We start from the raw sequence: 8,863 nt of genomic DNA, 5'->3' as shown, positions 1-8,863 counted from the left end.
ATTAATTTTGTGAGTTCAGACATACACTAACAATCATTCTTTAAATCACATATTCATTCAACTTTGCACTGATTCTCTAGAAACTAATATCGCCCAGCTAAATGCAGCGGTAGACCTTCATATCAAGGGAGATCTGTTCACTAATAGTTGTTTATCAACAAAGTGTTCATCCAACAAACTTTCCTCTCTCCTAATGTCTCTTTCGCTCTGTGGCCACAGAAAGCTCTCATCTTTTTAAAACATCTGAAAACAACTCAAAGCTACTCTGTTTCTGCTTCTGCCTCTGCATCTGATGGTTGATTTGGCACAGGAGGCCCTGTATCTGTGCAGCAAGTGCTGGGTGTGTAGAGAGTGGGTATAATCATGGGGAAGCTGAGGCACTCATGGACCCTTGAAAGGCACTTTATGTGTGTATTTGTGGCTACTGTAATTGGGTCCTTCCCTTTGTAAACTGACCCATTTGACAGGGCCTGTAGCTGGGGTCTGTATATCTGGATATGTGTCTTACTAGTATGCGATGTGCATGGTTCACGTGTCACTATGATCTCCGACACCCTGTCGTCGTGTTGGACACGGTCACCTGGTTTTGGCTTTGTCCCCCATTACCAAAGCCAGCTGGCAAACAACTGCAGATCGCCGAGTTCCAAAGTGGGCTTGTCTTTTGTAATTCAATTGTCTTCCACCGAGGGGAGCTCTAGTGTTATTGAACTCTACCATGTTTCAGTAGCTTTCTTTGCATACTTAACACACGTGCACATGCACACAGGCCACACAGAACACACACACACAGATAAACACACACTGCACAGTGGTTGTTTGGTCAGATAAAAGAGTAGTGACAGGAGGGCAGAGGGTCACTGAGGGTGTCTGGCCCACGGCGGAAGCGACTGCTCCCAGCCTCCTTCTCTCCTGCCTTCGTAATAAGTGTGACCGTTTGATTCCTGCACAAAAGGAGCAATTACAGGGAGTTGTTTAATCACCCACACTTTTATTGAGCTCGGGGTCTCTTAGCTTGCAGCTCAGGCCCCCGTTGTCGGCGGCAGCGGGCGACAGGAGTGACAGAGAAGGTCGGTGGTTTAACGGGGCGCGAAGGGGTCTCGTTTGAGTTAAGACTTCGCAGGCTACTCTGTACGCTGCAGAGGCCCCTGGGACAGAGACAAAGAGGTGGAAGAGACCAGGAGACAGGCTGGCCAGCCAGGCAGAGAGATAGATGGACTTAAAAGAAAGACAGGGACTAGAGGGCAGAGTTTGGGGGACACATCAGAATAAGAATCACTTTATTCGCCAAGTAGGATAAAAGCTCAGGAGTTGTTCTTGGTAGTGTTTGTGTACATACACTGCAAAACAAAACAAAAGACATATTCCGGGACATGACAGTATGGTTGCACTTGTAGAACAGGTGGTGATCTCCTGGGAGTACAAAGAAATGTGTGTCCGATGGTTTCAGCGATAAATGTTTGAGATAAGCCACAGTAAGAACAAAAGCACAGATATGATACTTGAACCCTACATGCTGCGCAGCACACAAGGACTTGTGTGGACATTGGGAGAGCAGGAATAGCATACAAAAAGATTTTTTCTTTTGTTTTTAACTGAGAGAGATAGAGAGAAGAAAAACAACACAATTCGATTTTCCTACTTTACAGTCAGCCCAGAGCCCCAGTAAGCCCAAACTCCCATTCAAAACAGTACCAAGCACTGTCAGTGTCAGTGCTTTTTATTGAATTTTCAGCTCGGGTGTTACTCTATATTTGTGTGCATGTGGAGTGCCTCCTCCTCCTCCCTGGATATGAATGATGGAGTACAAGTTCTTGTCTAGTCCCTCAGAGATGGCAAGGATGGCAGTGTGAGGCAAAAAGGCGAAGGGGGTGGCGATGGATGGAAGAGCTGATGGTGGCTGTGTTTGGGAGAGGATGGGGGTGGTTGTTTTAAAATGGCTCAAACTGGGAAAGAACAGCACCACTGTGTGGTGACCAAGGGGAGAGGGGTATGTGTTGAGGGGTGGAGGGGGGTTGAAAGAGATAGAGAGTAGAAGAGGATGAGAGGGAGAGGGAGGGAGGAAGAGAGTACAGAGTACACCATTGCTGCTCATAAAGCCAACAGCTGTGTGGGTAATGTTTTGTGACACCGAGCCTCTCCGAGCCCTTCTGTTTCCCAGAGAGCTAGGAGACGCCATATTCCGTCGTCACAAATGGCTCTGTCATTCACCCCCTAAGTCTTAATTATCGCTCCCGGTTTTTTGGCCACGTTTTGCTCAGGCGTATGGATCCATCTGCACGCTGTATAATTCCACTCCGCAATTTACAAGTGGCATTTATTACAATGGCCTCCGTGGCATCTCCTCTTTAACACCAGCAGCCTTTCCAGAAAGACGAGGGGGAACAAAAGAGCAGTGCAATCTGGCAGCAACAGTGCCCACTCTCAGTTCCCTAAAATCTCTCTGTCTTTTTTTTTCCCATCTGTACCCTTGCTCTCTGCACGACGATGTCTTTCCACCCCCATACATCTAATTTTTCTGCCTCTGTTTGTGTGTGTGTGTGTGTTTTCCCTTTTGTTATTAATTTAATTTTTATGGGATTCACAGTAATCGCACAAACCGCCCCCTATCTGCCTCGGAGCAGAGGAAAAGGAAATAGCTGATGTTGATTTTTTTCCCCCCTCCTTTCCTCCTCATCCCCTTCGTAATTCATTTTGGATTAATTCCCCTGTCTTCAGAGACAATCCTAATTCTTTATTATTTCCACTTCACAGGCTTGATGACATCCCCATATCCACATATCATATCCAGGGGAAACTTTAAACCCGGCAGACCTTCTTGTTTTCTTCTTCTTGTCTGTTTTCCTGTCTCTCTCTGTCTTTAACTAGTGACACTCCTTTAATTTTCTCTCTCTTTGCTGTTCATGTCTCACTCTCTTCTTCTCTCTTTGTTCTCTCTTTTTGTCAATTTCTATATCCTCCAAACTCTCTCTCTCTTTTGTTATTGTTTTTTTTTTTTCGTCCTCCACTGGAGTGAAGTTACTTGTTAGTTTCCACCAAGCCGCTGGGCTCCCATCTATAGAGACTGGTACCCAACAGAAGTCAGCTGCCTGTCTCACACACATACACATTCAGCCAATATCTGAGTGTGTGTATGGACTGTGCATGTCATGTCTGCTCATTTCTCCCTATTCATGTGGGAATAAGATGACACTCAGTGTTCATTACTTAAAGTGCCACTGAAAAAACATTCATTTGTCACCTGCCTTCCTCTCTTTATGTAGCACTTCTCTTTGACTTCCACATTCACTTGTCAATTTCCTGGGCTATTAGAAATACTTATTGGCACACATTCCCATCAAATACAGTAGTAGCTCTCCGTCGACTTCATTTCTTGCCTCTTCCTGTCCTTTCCTTTCTTTCTGTCATCCATTCTCTATTTCCCCTGCTGTCCTTCAGCTCTTTTATGTTTCTATCTCTGAGTTTCACAAAAAAAATCTCTCACCCTCTTGTCTTTTGCTTTATCTTTTTCTTTCCGAACACTCCCTCTATGCTCTCTTAGAATGCATTTCTTTCACTCTTTCTCTCTTGACCAGCGTCTTCTCCTACTTGACTTTTTCAGGTATTGTCACTCACGTCATGTGATTGCTAAAATCTGCCTGCTTCAGGTTTTACTTAGCATTTCTGTCTGTGCCACTGGTGCTTTCCTTTGTCTCGCACAAACACACAAACACACACACGTGTCCCATCTCCAATTCACTATTAAGTGGGCCCTGAATTTCCCCTGAGCTCTGGTATGGTGGCGGCTGCCTCTGGAGTCCGGCTGTGCTAGATGTGTTGTCTGCTCCCTTACCATTCAATTACCCTCCTGTAATCTGACAGGCTCCTCATGGCCTGCATGGGGACAATCACCAGTGTGTGTCTTGAGTGTGTGAGATTGTCTACTCTGTGAATGTAACTCTCTGTTTCTATGTGTGTGTGTGTGTCTGGTATTATATCTGTCTCTGCAAATGTATTTCTGTATTTCAGATGCATGCAGAGGCAAGGACGTTTTTTGATTGTGTGCCTTGCTTTTTCCTTATACCTTCTCTTAGTCAAAGTCTTCCTAGATCCCTGGCCCGAAGTCACTTGACATCCTGCTGCACTCACAGAAACAGAGACTGACAGAATGAAAAAAAACTCAGTCTTCCCACAAACGGCCAAACCCAACATTTTGTTCTCTTATCCTCTGTTATTATTTGGCCCTGCAATCTCCCTCTTGTCCCTTACCACTCTTCTCTCCATAACTTCATCCTGCTCTCTTTTTCTCCATCATTTTATCATGTTCCCCTAATCACTGTCCCCATGTTTTCCTTTTTTTTTATCTTCATCTCCTGCCTATTTCTCCCTGCCTCTCTCCTCCCTCTCTCTCTGCCTGTGCGAGGCAGGATGGCTCTCGGTGTTGACCTGAGAAGGACTGACATTCAGAGGCCGGTCCCCTGCCTGCAGCACTGACATTTCTGCCAGACTTTGATGGCGCCTTTGAACAGAGATGTGTGGAGGGAAGAGCTGCCTGTCTCTCTGCCTTCCAGCAGCTCTAACACTGCCTCTCCACCAGTCTGAGTGAGATGTACTATAGCAGTCTGCACTCGCTTTACACATGCAGCCACACATGTGCTAACACTTGCACATACATACATGAACACAAGTGTGTACATGCACACCTGAGCTCATTCATTCAGCTCTGTTTACTTTGATTCTCATTGTTCTGGGGTACATAGTAATAATCCTACATGCATATTTTTGTACAAATGAATATATACATACTAGGGCCAAGCACAACACAAGCGCACACACAATCATAGACCTCCTGCTGGGATCATTTCAAAGACCCTCGTTGCCCCCCTCCGATAAAAACTAGTGCACAGTAGAGACAGAGGAGCAGTGTGTTTGAAGGGGACCTGGTTAACTCTCCCACCTCTCCCCTATCTACCCAACCCCCTCCACCTTACCCCTGCACACCCCCCTGCTGTGGTGCCTTCAAAGACACCCATATCACTCCAGTAACCCTGTAGCTCCTTTCCTGCTCCTCTCCCTTCTCAGTGCCTTCCAATCATCTCTAACCTCTTCTCCATGTACCGCACTCCCTTTGTTACCAGCTTCTCACAAGGTTACAAAACACAGAGGGAAAAAAATAAATAAAAATGAAATAGAGACAGAAAATTGCTTGATGGGGGCTGCTCTTCTGACAACCAGTGCAGCATGATGTAAAAATGGCACTCTGTTCCGTTATTCAGTGAATGCCACTTCTGTGCCAAGCTGGCTGCTTTGGCAGATTCCCCTCTCTCTGCTGTCACTAAAGGGAGTGGGATTGTTCTTTTTCATATGTTGAAGGTAGGGACCAAGGCATGTGATGCACTGTGAGTCTAATTAAAATAACTTGGCTATTTTGCCATATGATGGTGTCTCAGAGAGGTGGATGGGAATTGGAACACTTAATTTGGTTCCGCTTGGTTCTTCCTCTCTGTAGACTTGGACCGAGTTAAGCTGAGTTTGTGTTTGAGGATTTGACAGCTGTGCATGTGGATGCATTTGCATTTGTATGTATGTGTGCCCATCACAACAAAGAAAGCACTTTCTAATAAGTTTGTTTAGTAAAAATTTGCATTCAGTCTTGTAGTCACGCAGTAAATAATTGAACAAAGTAACATGGGCTAATTCATGTGTCCTGACCACAAAGTGTCGAACAAATGGGGCTTTTATGAGCATCATCTGGCTTTACTCATGTTGGTTTTATTGATATTCTTAGAAAAAGAGCATGAGATGCATTTCCAAGACTCCTTGATAAAAGATCATCTAGCTTCTGTGAGACAAATTTGCTTCTGTCTAATTCAGCTCAATCACGTTCAGTTTCAGCTGATATATTCATGCATTTGATACTGCCACTCATTTTGTGGAAAACTCTGGTATGAGAGGGAAAATAAAGTCATGTGAAAATGAGTCAAACAATTACAGATGTACAGAGTAATTATGGCAAATAAACAGAATTACTATTGTTTAAAGACTTAAAACTGATGATAAATTATTCTAATTAAAAATAATAATGGTAAATGGTATCAAGTGGATGATTTAAAACAATCTATTTGTACAATAACTGAAACGTAAGTTATAGGGTTAAACTAGAGTTCATTTTCTATATTTCAATGCCACTTCCCCACATAAATACACTACTGGCAACCCTCCAAGGCTGCATTAGCACTCTTAAGCAAGTGTGTCAATGTTTATAGCTTGTTTATAGTTGTTTAAGAAAGACATGATTAAATTTGCATCTGAACTGTACCATGATGCAACTTTTGCCACGTGTGTTCCTATGTATCTGTACAAACGAGAGGAAATAACAGTTCCAAACCATTCAAACAGGCCTCTGGCCCTTGGCATGATTCCCCCAGCCTTTTTTTTCTCTTTTCTTGCCAGTTTTCATCTCTCCTTCCCACCTCCTCCTCCCCCTCTTTTCTCCTCCCTCCAAGCTGGGGGCCCCAGGGTGCATGCAGCCTGCCTGTACTGGGCTATTGATTGGGAACAGGGCTGCATCTCACCTGCTAATTGAAAGCCGATTGGGGCCCTGGGGCAGAGCTGTAAAACAGGCCCCACGTGGCATTAAAAGCTGAAGGCTGACGGGCCACTGTAAATCCGGAGCTGCTAATAGTGCTGGTGTATATCCATCTGTATTAGAGCTGGATAAAGCTGCGTGTGTCCATGTGTGTACTTGTAGTATTTTATGTTTATGATGCACACTTACTGTACTTGTTGTCCATGCTAAGTGTTTCCACCTATGAACCCCTTATTATTTTTGTGAACAGTCTGTAAGGCGCATTTATCGTATAGGAAGATATGAATGATTATACGTGTTTATCTAAGTACATCCGTGGAAATGTGAGTGCATTTGCTCAAGTGGGTACGTGGGTATATTATACACATTACACACTCTTACACAGGTGGTTCACAGTGACAGTCTGCTCTCCCACCACACCAGGAGAACAGTCTCGTCTATAATGGACACATCCTTCGTCTTTCTTCAATCCTCCTGACGACAGCTGCAACAGCTCTTCATCCCCTCCCTCACTCTCTCTCTTCCTCCGTCTAGCTTTCTCTTTCTTCTTTGTCTCTGCACAAGTCACACCTGTGATCCTCCTTTGAGACATCAGCTACTGAGCTGAGCCTCATTTTTTTTCTACGTCTCCAGTGTTCTCTCATTTTTTTTTGTTCACGTCTGTCTGTCTTCCCTCCCATTTCCCTTTTGTTCATTTTTTGGCCGATCTATGTACGTACTGTATATAGATGGGTGGATATATCATGGGCTCACATTCACATTAATTCCAAAGCTGGAGGAAAGTGTTGAAGGCTGTGAGCCATAAACAAGAAGTCTTAAAACTCTCGACAATAACAGCACATAAGTACATGGAGAGATCAGGTTGTCTGCGTACTTATGGTCACACAGTGAGTTTATCTATCTTTGTATCCCTGTCTCCTTCTTACTTAGTTCTTTTTCCATTAAATCTCACTCTTCTTTCCACTTTCTCTCTGTGCCAGACTCTCTCTGAGCAGTGTGATTGAGTGGGGAGGGTGCTGGCCGTCCTGCAGCATGGCGCGTGGAAACAGAGGTTAATTGGATTGTAATTAGAGCGGAGGTGATTAATTGATAGCATCTGTAAATTTGGATGTTTCCATTGTAAATGTGACAAATGAGAGCGTGGCAGGCCGGAGGAGGAAGGGCAGCGAGAGAGAAGAGAGAGATAGAGAGCAAGACACACATGCATAAGAACAACGGAGGAGGAGTTGCAGAGACAGTAAAGAGAGAAGTGAGAAATGTATAGGGGTGAGAAAAAAGATTTATTTATAGTCAGTGCTAGATCCTGAAGTGTGGTTATGGTATTAAGGCAAACAAATATAAGATGCTTCTTGTATGTGACAAAATAAACAGAAGAGGTTTAAGTAGACGTGTATTCTTAAATGCTCACCTGTAGCTGAAAGATGAATTTTAAATTTCAATATTTTGGTTGGCAGATTAATGTCTTATCCAGTAGTGTAGTGGTCCCTGGAGAAGTGGGTATACTCTCAATTGTTGCCTTTTTTTTTTTTTTTTAAGTAGTCCAGAAAAAAAAACGTCCTGTTTTAGAAACAATGACATGTGAGACTACTCTGTTTAGTTTACCCAAAAATCCATCAGTAGTATTTGCTCACTATTATAAAATTATCATGACTTGATCAGAAGCAGTTTGTAGGTATTACTGGTCACACAAGCAGCTGCATGAAAGTAAATGTATTCAACATGAGGCAAACAGAGGATAACGTCAGCATTTCATATCATTAATCTACTCACACAGTTTAACTATTGGGACAAAATCTCTTCTCCTCTAAATGTGCAGTCATATGGCCAGTAGTTTAAAACAGTGACTCATTCTGAAACCACCTTAAAACTTACCTCAGAATTATTTATTCCATGAAAGTAGGTTTTCTAAATATGTGCCACTCACTTGAAATACGTTTATTCTGCCTTTCTCATTCACATTTCCAATAATGGTGCATCTTTCAACGAGACGTGGAGTGGCCTGTCAATCATCTGGGGTGGCACTGGCATCTGAGGTGTCCAATCAGGTTCCAGAGGTGGCTGGCACTAGTTAGCGATATTTTCCATGACCCACCCTATTCTGCCTCTGATTGGCTCATCGGTCCTCATGCCTAAAGTTAACCAATCTAATCAGTGAAGGCAGCGAGTGCTAGCCAATAAGAGGTAGAGCAGGGCGGGTCGTGGCTTCACCATCCTAGGGAAAAAATGAGTAATTTGGCTCAAATACTACTGGGGGGATTTAGAAGTGGGTACATGCAATGCTGACTGAAAAATAAGTAG

This window comes from Sphaeramia orbicularis, chromosome 3 (assembly GCF_902148855.1).
Source record: "Sphaeramia orbicularis chromosome 3, fSphaOr1.1, whole genome shotgun sequence".
Lineage (NCBI taxonomy): Eukaryota > Metazoa > Chordata > Actinopteri > Kurtiformes > Apogonidae > Sphaeramia > Sphaeramia orbicularis.
The sequence above is the reverse complement of the archived record's forward strand: the minus strand, read 5'-3'. Positions refer to the sequence as shown.